Source organism: Dysidea avara, chromosome 6, assembly GCF_963678975.1.
Source record: "Dysidea avara chromosome 6, odDysAvar1.4, whole genome shotgun sequence".
In the NCBI taxonomy this organism is placed as follows: domain Eukaryota; kingdom Metazoa; phylum Porifera; class Demospongiae; order Dictyoceratida; family Dysideidae; genus Dysidea; species Dysidea avara.
In genome coordinates this window covers 25,944,678-25,963,729 of record NC_089277.1, presented here as the reverse complement: position 1 = coordinate 25,963,729, position 19,052 = coordinate 25,944,678, and the positions used below count along the sequence as shown (strand labels likewise).

Genomic DNA, 19,052 nt, shown 5'->3' with positions numbered 1-19,052 from the left:
GCTTCGTACTACAGTATAGCCTGACAGATCAAAGTCTTAGAATCAATTTTTTTCCAACAATTATGCACTTATATTGCCGAGCTATGCTGACTTTGTTCATGATTTGGATGTAGCATATCAATGGATAAAATCTTAATATTTACAGGAAAAGTTGAAGGTAAAACTCTGATTTTAAGTTGTCATAGTGAGTGCAACAGAAAATTTTTGAGGTGATAAATTTGCATATTGAAATTCAGCAAGTTAAGAATCATTACAGCATAGCGGACCTACTTTACAACATACAACAGGTGTGAACAAGTAATAACATCCACAAATTATTTTCTAAAGTGACAAACAGTAGGCAATTAGAATGTATACACACTTTATATATAAACAAATTGTGTGTTGTGTCTTCCCATAACCTTCAGTGCAGACAGCATGCAGTAGCTCCTTCGAACAGTAGATACCTGTACGGAATGTAAAAGAGGAGTTAAGAAACTTTTTCAGTTGAGTAGGGACAGAAGCTAAAGTTTTGGTAGGGATCACAGAAGACAATCAAATCAGCAAGGGAAGCCATCACAAACCCACAAATTGACACTTCTAGAACAGTGGAGTAAGGAATTAGATAAAAGGTAATTCGACAATGCACATAATCTTGCAGCTGTGATGGTTGGCATAGGCCCAAATAATGCCTAACAGTAAAGAAACTGAGCCTTAAGTTGTGTTTGGCTGAAGCCATCATTTAGTCAATGCAAATTTAAGATTTAATAACTTCTCAGAAGCATTTTCAGATCACTCTGAAAGCACATTTGGGCTTGATTTTGCCTACCCAATGCAGCCAAGTAAATTTTGAGTGAGCAGGAGATGTCAATCTACATACATCATCCTTACTAGCCTGTACTGAATGAACTGAACAAGTGATGATGTTTGATTGATGATTTGATTGTCTATATGGTATATACGTTCACTAAAACTTTGTGACAATAGACTTACCTCAGTGGTATCTTGAGGACTTTACATGGCACCCCAACAATACAAGCATCTCTGTGCCACTAGCACCTACAGTAATATGAAGAACATTCACTAGTTTGAAAGCAGTTGCTTCTCTGAACTAAAAATCACACAATATGTAGGTGATTTTGTGAACCAAACCCTCCAGTCAACATGTTGAGTTGTTGGAAACTAATGATAAACACCATAGTCCCTGTCTAAGGTAAACCGAAACACTCCTTGCAATGAGTAATGGATGTTTAAAATATTATACGCTAGCTACAAACAAGAGTACAGTATATAATAGAAACCAAGAGTGTCGAACGGTGTATTAGCCTGTGATTAATCACCACATATAATAACATGGATATTTCAGTAATTGTTCATTTATGTGAAATGGTAATTGGAAATGTGTATGTGGCAACGGGCCTTTGTTCGCCAGTTTTCTGTGTTATTCAACCAAGTATTCAACAGTTATTGTACAAGGAAAGTGTAGTAAGGACCCCCAGTTCGCTAAAACAATGGTTGCACAAATGAGAGTGTTGCCACACCTTCAGGGATCCATTTAGCGATGCCAGAACTTTAACATTAGCCATTTCCCCTTTAATGCTATCATGTTTCCACTGGCCGAATTGGGCTAAATACGGCAACCCTTAATGGCACTATAAACAAACAATTACTAAAATATCCATGTTACTTCACGCAATCATTTATCATCGGTGTAAACTCCGTAACAGCAGCACAAATGGAACTCAATAACAATCGCATAAAACACGAGGTAACACTTACAACAGCACGTGACCAGGGGGAGCAATAATTGAGATACATCAACAGTGTGTGTGTGTGTGTGAGCAATACTATTACATGAGTAATACACCTGTTCAGTACTCTTGGTTTCTTTTACATACTCTCCCTACAAATGTGACTGAGCCTGCGAAAACAGGGCATGTGGGCACAAACTACACCATGTCGCTCTATAGGTCATATCTCAGTATTGGAAAAGTATATTTCCATTCTGTAACTTGCATCATGATGCCAATGAATTGCGGACAAAGGGCTGAAAATTGCAATGCTATAGCATAATGATCCAAAATGTTATGAGTGATGAAAGTGTGAAAAAGTAGGCAAAAATCATGTGCCCACATGCCCTATTATCGCAGGCCCGGTCACAAATTATGAATTGGACTTTGTTATAGGTTGTGAACAGATAAATCATGCAAGTATCACTCATTTACACCCATGTCAATACACATTAAAGCACACCAATGTACAAATGTGACAATTCACAACCAAAGTTATAGCAGTTAGTTCCATTTATGACTGCACCAAATTAAGCAGTAAACGCATGTTCCTATGTAGTAGTAGTTTTACATCGCCAAAAATTAAATAAGATTACACACAACAAATACCCAGTGATTGCAATTTATATGGAGGTGACTTTAGTAAGAAGCTTAATTTAAGCCCCCCACATACTAGGGGCTGGAAACTAGCCACCTGCTACTGAGGATGTGGTCACCATTAATTTGAAAGCAAAATCTACAATACATGTTGGGAAAATATTAAATACTCATAGTGAAGGGAACGTTCGATAAGTTAAGACTATTACTACAGTGTTCTTGTGATACTTTAGGATGATCATATCGTGTACGATCAACACTTTCAATTTATTTATATAAAATCATGTCCAAAGACTGGACATGGTCTATATTAAACAAATAATACACTTACATCAGGATTGTTCAAACTGGTGAATTCTGCGACATCTTGTTTAATACTCTGCAAAATAAAACAATTAGTATAAGGCACAACAAAATATGGAGTAATTGTTCAACTAAACAAATTCCAGGTATCAAATGAATACCAGGCATAATTTCCAAACATTCTGTTTGCAATACTGCTATTAAACAATGAAATAAAGAACATTGTACAGAGCTCATGGAAAGCATCAAGAAGAGTACAACACAAGCCGTGAAATTCAATCATCTGGGACACTGAACACGCTTTTACCAATTTTGCAAAAATGTATAAGAACAAATACATGATCAAACACGTGACCCGTGATACGAATATCTTGAATGATATAGCAAGGATTGTAGTTAACAGTTTGCCAGCAAAACATGATGCATAAGCATTCTGATTGTCATGATAGGCAGAACACAAATTTTCATCAGAAATTCTTCAAGTGAAATGTGCACGTGATTTTGTTTTTACATTTTGCAAGCAACCAGTAAACTCCCATGGAACTCATAACCCCAACACCACTAAGTGACACTAGCTTCCCCAAGTCCCAGTTATACAGTCATAGTAGGTAGGTCTCTTGCTCAAGGAAACTGCAACTTACACTTGGAGTGGGGGGGGCATTGAACCTGGAACCTGCAATTACCAAGCCAGCCAGGTTGGCTATGTCGCTTCACCTATACTATATGGCAACAGCACAAAGCAGGCAAATTCCAACATTGTCCCATGTGCAGATAACTGGTAAGGTTACAGGTATTGGTTGGTAAGCTTGGTTGATTTGTAACCACCTGATAACAATGCCATACATTATTAGCTCAAGGCTCAATCACTACTTAGAGTCCATGTAATGAAAGTGCTACTTGGCATACACAATTACCAGTACACTATACTGACTACTTATTACTCTAAGTATTTAACTCACTACTCAGTTAGTTAGCATAGCCACACAATTTGAGTTTTATAATACCTTCCATGAAGCAGAAGCCAAGACATAGGGTAGCTTGAGGTCACCTGTTATACATATCCACTCCACTGTAAACAAATCTTTAAATAAAAGTCACTCAATCATCATTGTTACGCAGAAAACTTGTTGACCACAAAACGGTTTGTGCTGTGATCACGTGACAACCCACTTTCCTGTATTACGTAATTTTGGGGTTGAGCAAGTCTGTACATAACGAGATTGCGTACCAATAGCTTCGTGCTATTCGCACGGCAGTCACGTGATGTTATTATTTTACGGATAGTACACGGTTCATTCATCTCCGAAAACTACACGTGGTTTTGAGCGGGATTTTTCTTTCTGGACGTTTCTCTGTGGTCTTTCGTCACATGTCCGATGTTTTGTATAGGAGACGAGTTCAAGAGTTACGATGATCTTTAAGAGACAGTCTCTGCCTTTGAAAGAACGGAATTCGTCCAATTAAACGTTCAATGATCAACATGATTGTAGGAACTGAACCTTAATGCACGCACAATGATTGTAATCTAATTAGTATTTAGTAGTAGCAACACATGTTGTCTTATGTAATCTGTATGTGTGATTGTGGGTTGGAATCATCCAGTTATCGCGTGATCATACAATGATCAAAATCCGGCAATAGATTCAGCAGCGAAACGTGCACCATCGAAGGTATACAATGAAGATTTGAGGTATAGAAAAATAGATTTTGTTTGTGCACACTGAGGAAAATGTTCGGACTGCATTTAAGCAGGGAGTATACCAAGATCGAGAGTATACCAAGGAGAGTATACCAAGGTAGTATACCAAGATCCAGTCATGGATTTTTTCTTCTTTCTCTAACTTTTCAAACATACTTAGTGCAGGTGATATAAACATCTTAGGCCTTCTGGTATACAGGCTCTGCCTTTACCAGGTACTTTAATCATAATGACAATCATAATAAAGATCAAGATACTCTAATAGAGCAGTCATGCTAATAAAGCTGTCATAGTATTAGAACAGTGTGTAGCGAGCTTCTTTTTCAGGCAGTGATAAATGCATAGTTACATGCACTGCTTGAAGGTTCTTAGTTTACTAATTTGTTAAGCTGCTTTACTGTAGTTGTGCCCAGTTATACTGATAGTAAAATGTCAGTAACTTTAAGTATATGGAACATAATTGTTTTACTAAGTTTTAAACTCTCAGTAAACATCAGTGAATGCAGGTTTACTGAAAAGCTACTAAAATTCCAAACAATTAACTGTTCCATATACTGGGGATATACCACTCTAGTAAACTAAGAAACTTCAAGCAGTGATGGTAGGGTGGGCAGCTATATTGTCAGCAGGCTGTGACCTTTTTTCAGTGGTCTCACCTTACCAAACCAAACAATGTAGCATGCCAATTTGACCCCCTTTCCGAAAGTCTGCATGGATTCACCCCTGGTGTGTGCCACTTTTGTTATCACATAGGCTGAATTGTTTTGACATTGTCGGTAATTTGTATAGGTAATCACACAAATTTGAGTGCAATTAGGGAATAATTGTACGAGTAACAGTCAAAATTGCACGAGGCGAAGCCGAGTGCAATTTTGGCTGTTACGAGTACAATTATTCCATAATTGCACGAAAATGCGTGTGATTGCCTACTAATCACATAGTGACCACTCTTCGTGGTTTGTAGTACACATCTATCCAGTTCTATGTGGCCATTAACTTCTACCAGGTGATTGCATCATCCTTCTTTGTATTACATCATTTGTTGTTGCACTTAAAAGACTTCGCGTGTCAGCAATTCTGATTGGCTACTCAAAATGTCTACATATGTTGCACTTAAAAGGCTTCTATTGTCAGCTTATTTGATTGGCTATTCATTATATGTGACTGAATTTGACAAAACCCGGCTTCGACGCACAAAACTTCGTTAGGAGATATGGCGATTTTAAGTAATCATTGTGTAATAACTTCCCAGTGCCTACAGTTGTGCAAACAAAATTTGCACCAAGTATGCATCTATTTACTAGCTATCACTGAGTGGGTGTATACATTTCTGATACCCAAAATTAGCCCTGTTTTGGGCAGCTTTTCTCGAGTGAGTAATAATATCACAGGTGATAGTAATAGGGTGGGAGGGTGGGGGTGGATGGTGGTCTTAATATACGGGTATAAAATGGAGTAAGAAGACGATTGGAATCCAGAGGCCAAGTTTGGGCTCTCCATGGCCCTCAAATCACTCCAAATTGACCGAGAACACTATTGGTGAGCTCTCTGTGAAGTCCCAGCTCACTACACACCATTATCACAAAGCCATGGCCATTCAATGACGCCAATCTCCCACTCGTGGCTTTGAAAGGGTCGGAAGAAAGCTGCCACAGAAACCAGACTTGCCAGTCCTGAAGGAAGTACAGTGTGGAATGTGATAGTGTATTAGGCCAGCAATCCATTTCTGGTAAAAACGTAAGTTTGATTTTGTGCGTGTGGAAGCCTTGTTATGTGAAATCCGGTCACATATCACTTTCTTGTTGCACTTAAAAGGCTTCTGTTATTCTGCTATTTTATTGGCTACTTTGCAGTGCAATTACAGAAACAAGGCCGTGCGATTTGGGATTAATTGCACTCCTACTATTAGGACTAATGTATGGCAAATTAAACCACTATGTGATTAGTACTAGTAATAGCATGGGTAGCAGTGAAATTTGGGATAAATATCACGAGTGTTGTATTGGAAATGGGGATAAATTTCACGAGGCGAAGCCGAGTGAAATTTACCATTTCCAATACAACAAGAGTGGTATTTATCCCAAATTTCACTGCTACCCATGCTATTCCCAGTTAATACCATACTCGCTGCATATGCGCATGCTGTGCATTAGCGTGCTATATACGCAATCTGTCACTATGTACTAAACACGTGTCAACACTAATTTTTAACATAAATTCTAGCCAATGAAATTGCAATTACAACTTTTTCACTGCTACCAGTGAAATACGGGATAAATTTCACTGCTACTATTGAGACTTTTGTATGGGCAGAGAAACAGGTATGGTATTAGACAATTAATACCCAGTGAATCCTGGTGCTGACTCTTGCTTGTCGGGTATTACAGAAAAGTTTTTCAATTTTGGAATTGAATTCTGTCCATTGTCATGATTCCTCGGAGTTGTAGACCCCCTAGCCACAGTTCAATAACTAAACAAGGGGATGCTACTTGTTCTACAGGAGAAACAATGAAAGTGATGTATGTGATGGAATTAAGGTAAAATTCAGCCTTGTCTATACTTGTATGCTAATGATAAATTTCTTTGTTTACTGTAGGATGGCATCACTCTTGCGTTCGCATCACTTTGGAAGAGGGCAAGTGAATGAATGCTGTTGGAAAAATGTGGTTTTGTAACTAGAAGGGATGCGAGGATGCATTTGGCAATATTTTTGACTCAGACTGCATGACTCCTATTGGATTATTTTTATCTAATTAATCTGCTACTTTACGATGTGTGCTATTTTGTAAATCTCTACTTATTAATTTTATCATATATATCAGTTTGTAAAACTCTAACTGATTATGAACTTCATGACTGCGTACAATTTACCATCCATGCAGTTGGGTCTAACACATGCTTGCATGTTTTACAACGATGGCTATAATATGTAAGTACACAACCAACAGCTAGCAGTCCATAGCAGAGAAAACGTATTAATGCGTGTGGATGCATGGTGTATCCTTGGACTCACACGACCAAAATTCGGTGACGTATGATCTATCCATTACACTTCCCGCATGCACGTACACACCCCGAAGATTTATGCCATAGTAAAGGATCTATGTGTACGCACATGCTAACTGCATCTGTCTTCTCTTAGTAACCGTGCGAATAGCTCTGAGCGGGGTTCTGTGCTATTCGCACGGTCACATACGAATAGCTCCGTGCTATTCACACGTGACCGTGCGAATAGCAACTGCCTATAAAAGTACCATTGTGCGTATATCGACGGTTTTCCAAAATTCGGTCACATAATGAAGTACAATATACATACTTTTATTATAAGTTACAGTGGAACTCTCTTAACAAACTCCCCCAAATACTTTTATCAAGACACACGGTAGTGTGTCGTGCGGCCCAAGAACCGGCGAGCCATACCGTATGTATATTGACACACTGTTAAAATGAGGTGTTACAGGTGCACCCATCGTAAAGGTGTTCATGTACACCCATGGTATTTACAACACCCTAAGGGAGTGCTGTAGCACTAGGGGTGTTATTGAACACCACAAATGTCACTTTATTCCCCATAATAGCTAAGCCACTGTAAGGGTGTTTGCCTACAGCTTGGTATATTGAAACCCACAATAGGATGCTTCTATTAAAAATTAGGTTATAAATACATTTTGTTAACTTCTATAAGAGTAACTTGGATACAACCATGTGATAAGTATAAAAGTGTTGCAAAAATATAATTGTGTACAGCTAATGTGGTTTGTTGTTGTTAATCATTGCGTATAAATTGAAATCAACATGAAGGTTACCGGAATGTTATAGCAAGCCTACATTTCTTTTCAACAAAATGCCACCATGGAGAGCACTAGAACACCTTTAAAGTGTACTGTGATGCCTTTATAGCTATTCCTAGAACACCCTTAGGGAGTATTGTAACGCCTTTGTAACACCTTTTAGTTGCTCCTAGAGCACCCCTGGGGAGTACTACAACTCCCTTCAAAGGAGTTTAATTTACACAGCAGTTAGAACTCCTCTAAAGGTGATTGGATTACACCCTATTTTTAACAGTGCAGGAAGAAAGAAAACGTCATTTTCACACCTTTGTATCTCGGTGATCCCTTATCCGATTGGAACCAAATTTGCTACAGAGTTGCCCGCCAGCCATGGGAGTTTACAGTCTATATTTGAAGGAAATCGCTCCAGTCATTTCCGAGATACGAGCTACCAAAGTTTCGATTTTTTTTCTTGGTTTTTATTCTTTGTGTTTTCGCACACTTGCAAAAATTGCTATAAAACGTAAACGCGAACTCTGATCGCCTTGAAATTTGGCACACTGAAAGGGAGTCCAAAGGCGAATGCTAGTATTTGGTGCAAATCCGATGAATGGTTCAGGAGTTATGACCGATTATTCGCGTAAAACAAGGTCGATTTGTTGTCACGCCTACAGGGTAAACGGCTTCATGGAATGAGTTAACAATTGCTATGTAATTAGAGTAACCATCGTAGGAGTGCCTTTTGGTGGTTTGAAAGGAATCGAGATAAAGACCATGGAGATATGACACAAAACCCAACCTGTGCCACAATTACGCGATCGATTTTTATGAATAAAAAAGTATTAGTTTTCAGGCAAACCGCTTAGAGCAATGAGCTGAAAATCGGTGTATAGCTGGAATAATCTTCATAGAAAGTCCTTGCAGTTGTACAGAAGAATCGGATTACAAACCACTGAGTTATGATTCGAAAGCCAACTCCGTGTAGCAAATGCGAGATCGAGATACTCTGATAGAACAGTCACCCTAATAGAGCATTCAGCTAATTTATTTACTCCATTAGAGAATTCTATTACATTACAAGTTATTCTGTAGGGACTTCAGCTGCAAACAGTTAATCTTATAGACAGTTCAGCAAGAAGCAAGTCACCCTGTGGAGAGTTAAGCTACAATTATATCACTGTAGAGATTCAGAACATTACAAGTCACACTGAAGAGAGTTCAACTATAAATAAATCATGCACCCTGTAGAGAGTTCACCTACAATTAAATCACTCTCTAGAGAATTCAGCTACACACAAGTCACTGTGCAGAGAGTTCAGCTACAAACAAATTACCCTGTAGAGAGATCAGCTACAAACAAAACACTTTGTAGACAGTTCAGCTACAAACAAATCAACCTTTAGAGCGATCAACAACAAACAAATCAACTTGTAGAGAGATCAGCTAGAAACAAATCAACCTGCAGAGAGATCAGCTACAAACAAATCAGCTTGTAGAGAGATCAGTTACACACAAATCAACCTGTAGAGAGATAAGCTAGAAACAAATCACCCTGTAGAGAGTTCAGCTACAAGCAATCACCCTGTAGAGAGTTCAGCTAAAACAAATCAACCTGCAGAGAGATCAGCTACAAACAAACTACCTTATAGACAGTTCAGCTACAAACAAATTACCTTGTAGAGAGATTGGCTACAAACAAATCAACCTGCAGAGAGATCAGCTACACACAAATCAACTTGTAGAGAGATCAGCTACAAGCAAATCACCCTGTAGAGAGATCAGCTAGAAAATAGACACAATGTAAGGAGTTCAGCTACAAGCAAATTACCCTGTAGAGAGTTCAACTACAAACAAATCAACCTGTAGAGCGATCAACTAGAAACAAATCAACATGCAGAGATCAGCTACAAACAAATCAACTTGTAGAGAGATCAATTACACACAAATCAACCTGTAGAGAGTTCAGCTACAAAAATCACCCTGTATAGAGAGATCAGCTAGAAACTAGACACAATGTAAGGAGTTCAGCTACAAGCAAATCACCCTTTAGTGAGTTCAGCTACAAACACATCAACCTGTAGAGAGATCAGCTGCAAACAAATCACTTTATAGATAGTTCAGCTACAAACAAATTACCCTGTAAAGAGATCGGCTACAAATAAATCAACCTGCAGAGAGATCAGCTACACACATTGTCAAATCAACTTGTAGAGATATCAGCTACAAACAAATCACCCCGTAGAGAGATCAGCTAGAAACTAGACACAATGTAAGGAGTTCAGCTACAAGCAAATCACCCTTCATTGAGTTCAGCTACAAACAAATCAACCTGCAGTGAGATCACCTACAAAAATTAAAGCACCTTGCACAGAGTTCAGTTACAAACAAATTACCCTGTAGAGAGATCAGGTAGAAGAATTCACCTTGTAGAGAGTTCAGCAACAAAGAAACCACCATGTAGAGAGTTCAGCTGCAAACAAATCACCCTGTAGAAAATTAAGTTACAAACAAATCACCCAGTAGAAAGATCAGCTAGAAGAAGTTACCTTGTAGAGAGTTCAGCTACAAAGAAACCATTTTGTAATGAGTTTAGCTGCAAACAAATCACCTGTACAGCATTCAGCTACAAACAAATCACCCTGTAGAGAGATCAGCTAGAAGAAGTTACGTTGTAGACAGTTCAGCTACAAACAATTCACCCTGTACAGAGATCAGTTAGAAGCAGTTTCCTTGTAGAGAGTTCAACTACAAACAAATCAGCCTGTAGAAAGATCAGCTAGATTAATTCACCTTGTAGAGATTTCAGCTACAAAGAAACCACCATGTAGAGAGTTCAACTGCAAACAAGTCACCCTATAGAAAATTCAGCTACAAACAAATCACCCAGTAGAAAGATCAGCTAGAAGAAGTTACCTTGTAGAGAGTTCAGCTACAAAGAAACCATTCTGTAAAGAGCTCAGCTGCAAACAAATCACCTGTACAGAATTCAGTTACAAACAAATCACCCTGTAGAGAGATCAGCTAGAATAATAGTTACCAGTTACCTTGTAGATAGTTCAGCTGCAAACAATTCACCCTGTAGAGAGATCAGTTAGAAGAAGTTTCCTTGTAGAAAGTTCAGCTACAAACAAATCACCCTGTAGAAAGATCAGCTAGAAGAATTCACCTTGTAGAGATTTCAGTTACAAAGAAACCACCATGTAGAGAGTTCAGCTGCAAACAAATCACCCTGTAGAAGATCAGCTAGAAGAAGTTACCTTGTAGAGAGTTCAGCTACAAAGAAACCATTCTGTAAAGAGCTCAGCTGCAAACAAATTACCTGTAAAGAATTCAGCTACAAACAAATCACCCTGTAGAGAGATCAGCTAGAAAAATAGTTACCAATTACCTTGTAGATAGTTCAGCTGCAAACAATTCACCCTGTGGATAGATCAGCTAGAAGAAGTCACCTTGTAGATAGTTCAGCTACAAGCAAATCACCCTGTAGAGAGATCAGCTAGAAGAAGTCACCTTGTAGAGTGTTAAGTTACAAAGAAACCACCATGCAGAGAGTTCTGTAATAAATATATAAATTATGTATTATCAAGACACACGGTAGTGCGTCGTGCGGCCCAACAAGCCGGCGCGCCACACCCGTAATCAAGACACACGGTAGTGCTTCGTGCGGCCCAACAAGCCGGCGCGCCACACCCGTGAGTATATTGACAGAAAGAACGAAAACGTCTTTTTCACACCTTTGTATCTCAGTGATCACTTATCCGATTGGAACCAAATTTGCTACACAGTTGCCCGCCAGCCAGGGGAGTCTACATTCCAAATTGGAAGGAAATCGCTCCAGCCATTTCCGAGATACGAGCTGCCAAAATTTCGTTTTTTATCTTCCTTTTTTTTCTTCGTCTTTTCGCACACTTGCAAAAATTGCTATAACAAGCAAACGTGTACTCCGATCGCCATGAAATTTGGCACACAGAAAGGGAGTCCAACGGCGAATTCTAGCATCAAATTTGGTACAAACCCAATGGATGGTTCAGGAGTTATGACCGATTATTCGCGTAAAAAAAGATCGATTTGTTGTCACGCCTACAGGGTAAACCGCTTCATGGAATGAGTTGACAATTGCTATGTAGATGGAGTAACCATCGTAGGAGTGCTTTTTGGTGGTTTGAAAGGAATCGAGATAAAGACCATGGAGATATGACACAAAACCCAACCTGTGTCACAATTACGCAATCGATTTTTACGAATAAAAAAGGATTAGTTTTCACGCCTACTAGGCAAACCGCTTAGAGCAATGAGCTGAAAATCAGTGTATAGCTGAAATAATCTTCATAGAAAGTCCTTGCAGTAGTACAGAAGAATCAGATTACAAACCACTGAGTTATGATTCTAAAGCCAACTCCGTGTAGCAAATGTTAGATCGAGATACTCTAATAGAACAGTCACCCTAATAGAGCATTCGGCTAATTTATTTACTCCATTATAGAATTTTATTACATCACAAGTTATTCTGTAGGGTGTTCAGCTGCAAACAGTTAATCTTATAGACAGTTCAGCAAGAAGCAAGTCACCATGTGGAGAGTTAAGCAAATATATCACTATATAGATTAAGAACATTACAAGTCACACTGAAGAAAGTTCAGCTATAAACAAGTCATACACCCTGTAGAGAATTCAGCTACAATTAAGTCACTCTCTAGAGAATTCAGCTACACAGAATTCAGCTACACACAAGTCACTGTGGAGAGAGTTCAGCTACAAACAAAACAAATTACCCTGTAGAGAGATCAGCTACAAATAAAACACTTTGCAGAGTGTTCAGCTACAACAAATCAACCTTTAGAGCAATCAGCAATGAACAAATCAACACAAATCTACCTGTAGAGAGATAAGCTAGAAACAAATCACCTTGTAGAGAGTTTAGCTACAAAAAATCACCCTGGAGAGACATCAACTAGAAACTAGACACAATGTAAGGAGTTCAGCTACAAGCAATCACCTTGTAGAGAGTTCGGCTAAAACAAATCACCTTATAGAGAGTTCAGCTACAAACAAATTGCCCTGTAGAGAGATCGGCTACAAACAAATCAACCTGCAGAGAGATCAGCTACACACAAATCAACTTGTAGAGAGATCAACTATAAAAAAATCACCCTGTAGAGACATCAGCTAGAAACTAGACACAATGTAAGGAGTTCAGCTACAAGCAATCACCCTGTAGAGAGTTCAGCTAAAACAAATCAACCTGCAGAGAGATCAGCTATAAACAAATCACCTTATAGAGAGTTCAGCTACAAACAAATTACCCTGTAGAGAGATCGGCTACAAACAAATCAACCTGCAGAGAGATCAGCTACACACAAATCAACTTGTAGAGAGATCAGCTATAAAAAAATCACCCTGTAGAGACATCAGCTAGAAACTAGACACAATGTAAGGAGTTCAGCTACAAGCAATCACCCTGTAGAGAGTTCAGCTAATACAAATCAACCTGCAGAGAGATCAGCTACAAACAAATCACCTTATAGAGAGTTCAGCTACAAACAAATTACCCTGTAGAGAGATCAGCTAGAAACTAGACACAATGTAAGGAGTTCAGCTACAAGCAAATCACCCTGTAGAAAGTTCAGCTAAAACAAATCAACCTGCAGAGAGATCAGCTACGCACAAATCAAGTTGTAGAGAGATCAGCTACAAACAAATCACCTTGTAGAGAGATCAGCTAGAAACTAGACACAATGTAAGGAGTTCAGCTACAAGCAAATCACCCTTTAGAGCGATCAGTAACAAACAAATCAACTTGTAGAGATCAGCTACAAACAAATCAGCTTTTAGAGAGATCAGTTACACACAAATCAACCTGTAGAGAGATAAGCTAGAAACAAATCACCCTGTAGAGAGTTCAGCTAAAACAAATCAATCTGCAGAGAGATCAGCTACAAACAAATCACCTTATAGATAGTTCAGCTACAAACAAATTACCTTGCACTGCTTGAAGTTTCTTAGTTTACTAGAGTGGTATATCCCCAGTATATGGAACAGTTAATTGTTTGGAATTTTAGTAGCTTTTCAGTAAACCTGCATTCACTGATGTTTACTGAGAGTTTAAAACTTAGTAAAACAATTATGTTCCATATACTTAAAGTTACTGACATTTTACTATCAGCATAACTGGGCACAACTACAGTAAAGCAGCTTAACAAATTAGTAAACTAAGAACCTTCAAGCAGTGTTGTAGAGAGATCGGCTACAAACAAATCACCCTGCAGAGAGATCAGCTACACACAAATCAACTTGTATAGAGATCAGCCACCAACAAATCACCCTGTAGAGAGATCAGCTACAAACTAGACACAATGTAAGGAGTTCAGCTACAAACAAATTACCCTGTAGAGAGTTCATCTACAAACAAATCAACCTGTAGAGCAATCAGCTAGAAACAAATCATCCTGAAGAGAGGTCAGATCAGCAACAAACAAATCAACTTGAAGAGAGATCAGCTACAAACAAATCAACCTGCAGAGAGATCAACTACAAACAAATCAGTTTGTAGAGAGACCAGTTACACACAAATCAACCTGTAGAGAGATAAGCTAGAAACAAATCACCCTGCAGAGAGTTCAGTTACAAGCAAAACACCCTGTAGAGAGTTCAGCAACAAACAAATCACCTTATAGAGAGTTCAGCTACAAACAAATTACCCTGTAGAGAGATCGACTACAAACAAATCAACCTGTAGAGAGATCAGCTAGAAACTAGACACAATGTAAGGAGTTCAGCTAAAAGTAAATCAGCCTGTAGAGAGTTCAGCTAAAACAAATCAACCTGCAGAGAGATCAGCTACAAACAAATCACCTTATAGACAGTTCAGCTACAAACAAATTACCCTGTAGAGAGATCGGCTACAAATTAATCAACCTGCAGAGAGATCAGCTACACTCAAATCAACTTGTAGAGAGATTAGGTACAACAAATCACCCTGTAGAGAGATCAGCTAGAAACTAGACACAATGTAAGCAGTTCAGCTACAAGCAAATCACCCTTTAGTGAGTTCAGCTACAAACAAAACAACCTGCAATGAGATCACCTACAAAAAAGCACCTTGTACAGCGTTCAGCTACAAACAAATTACCTTGTAGAGAGATCGGCTACAAACAAATCAACCTGTAGAAAGATCAGCTACACACAAATCAACTTGTAGAGAGATCAGCTACAAACAAATCACCCTGTAGAGTAGGGCTGGGCGGTATTGGAGTTTCGCTTCACGATATATCGTGCAGAAATATATCACGATATTACTATTTATCGCAGTTATTAAAGATGACTGCTATATTAGAGTAGCTGACTGCTTTATTAGGGTATCTCGAACCTAGCTGACTGTTCTATTAGAGTATCTCGATCTTTGTAAAAAAAATGACTAGCTAGTACTAGGTCCTTGTTTGCAGTAGTATCACGTGATTATTTGAGGTGCATTATAACAACCTTAAGGGCTTAATAAGCTGTCACAAACACTAAAAATCGTATTAATATCGATATCGTGATATTATCGTTTCACCGAAATCTACGCGATACAGATATCGTTTCATTGCAATACCGCGGTATTACTATAATACCGAGAAACCGCCCAGCCCTAATGTAGAGAGATCAGCTAGAAACTAGACACAATGTAAGGAGTTCAGCTACAAGTAAATCACCCTGTAGAGAGTTCAGCTGAAACAAATCAACCTGCAGAGAGATCAGCTACAAACAAATCACCTTATAGAGAGTTCAGCTACAAACAAATTACACTGTAGAGAGATCAGCTACAAATTAATCAACCTGCAGAGAGATCAGCTACGCTCAAATCAACTTGTAGAGAGATCAGCTACAAACAAATCACCCTATAGAGAGGCCAGCTAGAAACTAGACACAATGCAAGGAGTTCAGCTACAAGCAAATCACCCTTTAGTGAGTTCAGCTACAAACAAATCAACCTGCAGTGAGATCACCCACAAAAACGCACCTTGTACAGAGTTCAGTTACAAACAAATTACCCTGTAGAGACATCAGGTAAAAGAATTCACCTTGTAGAGAGTTCAGCAACAAAGAAACCACCATGTAGAGAGTTCAGCTGCAAACAAATCACCCAGTAGAAAGATCAGCTAGAAGAAGTCACCTTGTAAAGAGTTCAGCTACAAAGAAACCATCATGTACAGAGTTCAGCTACAAAGAAACCACCATGTAGAGTGTTTAGCTGCAAAAAATCACCTGTAGAGAGTTCAGCTAGAAACAAATTCCCCTGTAGAGGGATCAGCTAGAAGAAGTCACCTTGTAGAGAGTTCAGCTACAAAGAAACCATCATGTAGAGAGTTCAGTTACAAACAAATCACCCTGTAGAGAGATCAGCTAGAAGAAGTTACCTTGTAGATAGTTCAGCCACAAACAATTCACCCTGTAGAAAAATCAGCTAGATAAAGTCACCTTGTAGAGTGTTCAGTTACAAAGAAACCATCATGTAGAGAGTTCAGCTGCAAACAAATCACTCTGTAGAGAGTTCAGCTACAAAGAAACCGCCATGTAGAGAGTTCAGCCTCACAAAAACCACCTTGTAGAGAATTCAACTACAACAAATCACCCTGTAGAGAAGAAGTTACCTTGTAGAGAGTTCAGCTACAGAGAAACCATCATGTAGGCAGTTCAGCTACAAAGAAACCACCATGTAGAGAGTTTAGCTGCAAACAAATCACCTGTAGAGAGTTCAGCTACAAAAAAAATTGCCCTGTAGAGAGTTTAGCTAGACGAAGTCACCTTATAGAGAGTTCAGCTACAAAGAAACCATCATGTAGAGAGTTCAGCTACAAAGAAACCACCATGTAGAGAGTTTAGCTGCAAACAAATCACCCTGTAGAGAGACCAGCTAGAAGAGGTCACCTTGTAGAGAGTTCAGCTATAAAGAAACCATCCTGTATATAGTTCAGCTACATTTCAAGTCACCCAGTAGAGAGATCAGCTGCAAAAAAATATCCTGTGAGGAATAATGGGCATGTAATAAATATATGTATATAATTTGTATAATTACTAATAAAATCAAAAATATTTGAAGTATTACAAATCTTCTTTTAAGTTCTTTTCTTCTTCCTGTGGAAAAGAAAAAAACACATGGGTTAAAAAAGCCTTAAAGCTAGCCATAGGCCGGCTTTGCAGTGTACAAATACAAAAAGAAGTGATATCTAATCAAAAACAGCCAAGCTGTAAAAAAAGGTGCGGGCCCCCAAAAGGCCATAGTGAAAAAAGATGTGAAATCCAAGGTGGCGGCCAAGAAATGGCTGTGATGGTAGGTTAATGGTTAAATTTTAATAATGACAATTCAGGTGAATTTGGTGCCAAGATTGTACAAGTGGCACAAAATTCATCTGAATTGTCGTTATTAAAATGTAACCATTAACCTACCATCACAGCCATTTCTTGGCCGCCACCTTGGATTTCACATCTTTTTTCACCATGGCCTTTTTGGGGGCTGCACCTTTTTTTACAGCTTGGCTGTTTTTGATTAGATATATATAACTTGTACATTTACTGATAATTCAGAAATATTTAAAGTATTTAACATCTGCTTCATCTTTTCTTCTTCCTGTGGTAAAGAAAAAACGATAGCTTTAAAAAGCCCCTTTTGGGGTATACAAATACAAAAAGAAGTGAAATCTAATCCAAAACAGCCAAGCTGTAAAAAAAATGTGCGGCCCTCAAAAAGGCTATGGTGAAAATATTAAGATGTGAAATCCAAGGTGGCGGTCAAGAAATGGCTGTGATGGTAGGTTAATGGCAAAAATTTTAATTACGACAATTCAGGTGAATTTGGTGCTGAATCCTAGTGGAGGAGGCAACGCAAATTCACCTGAATTGTCGTAATTAAAATTTTTGCCATTAACCTACCATCACAGCCATTTCTTGGCCGCCACCTTGGATTTCACATCTTTTTTCATCATAGCCTTTTTGAGGGCCACACACTTTTTTTAAAGCTTGGCTGTTTTGGATTAGATCAAGACACACGATAGTGTGTCGTGCGGCCCAAGAAGCCGGCGAGCCACACCGTGAGTATATTGACAGGAAGAAAGAAAACGTCATTTTCACACTTTTGTATCTCGGTGATAGCTTATCCGATTGAAACCACATTTGCTGCAGAGTTTCCCGCCAGCTAGGGGAGTCTACATTCCAAATTTGAAGGAAATCACTCAAGCCATTTCCGAGATATGAGTGGCCAAAGTTTCGTTTTTTTTTCTTAGTTTTTTTTTCTTCGTATTTTTTTTCTTCTTCGTCTTTTCGCACACTTGCAAAAATTACTATAAAACCCAAACGCGTACTCCGATCGCTTTGAAATTTGGCACACAGAAAGGGAGTCCAACGGCGAATCCTAACTTCAACTTTGGTGCAAATCCGATGAATGGTTCAGGAGTTATTACCGATTATTCGCGTAAAACAAGATCGATTTGTTGTCACGCCTACAGGGTAAACCGCTTCATGGAATGAGTTGAAAATTGCCATGTAGATGGAGTAACCATCGCAGGAGTGCCTTTTGGTGGTTTGAAAGGAATCGAGATAAAGACCATGGAGATATGACACAAAATCCAACCTGTGTCACAATTACGCGATCGATTTTTAGTAATAAAAAAGTATTAGTTTTCACGCCTACTAGGCAAACCGCTAAGAGCAATGGGCTGAAAATCGGTGTATAGCTGGAATAATCTTCATAGAAAGTCCTTGCAGTAGTATAGAAGAATTGGATTACAAACCACTGAGTTATGATTCGAAAGCCAACTCCGTGTAGCAAATGCGAGAATGCGAGATCGAGATACTCTAATAGAACAGTCACCCTAATAGAGCATTCAGCTAATTTATTTACTCCATTATAGAATTCTATTACATTACAAGTTATTCTGT

The 19,052-nt window shown here is 38.7% G+C and overlaps 1 long non-coding RNA gene across 2 annotated transcripts; it reads right to left on the bottom strand.

Moving 5' to 3' along the window:
- Nucleotides 1-194: 194 nt before the first annotated feature.
- LOC136257220 (uncharacterized) lies at nucleotides 195-3,808 on the bottom strand. Of its 2 annotated transcripts, none has more exons than XR_010701849.1 (4): nucleotides 3,629-3,808; nucleotides 2,698-2,745; nucleotides 973-1,038; nucleotides 195-446 (listed from the first exon to the last, which is right to left on the bottom strand). It is a non-coding gene; the product is annotated as an uncharacterized lncRNA (long non-coding RNA). The 2 variants fall into 2 exon arrangements; XR_010701848.1 differs by having other exon boundaries at nucleotides 3,674-3,796.
- Between the last annotated feature and the right edge of the window lie 15,244 nt (nucleotides 3,809-19,052).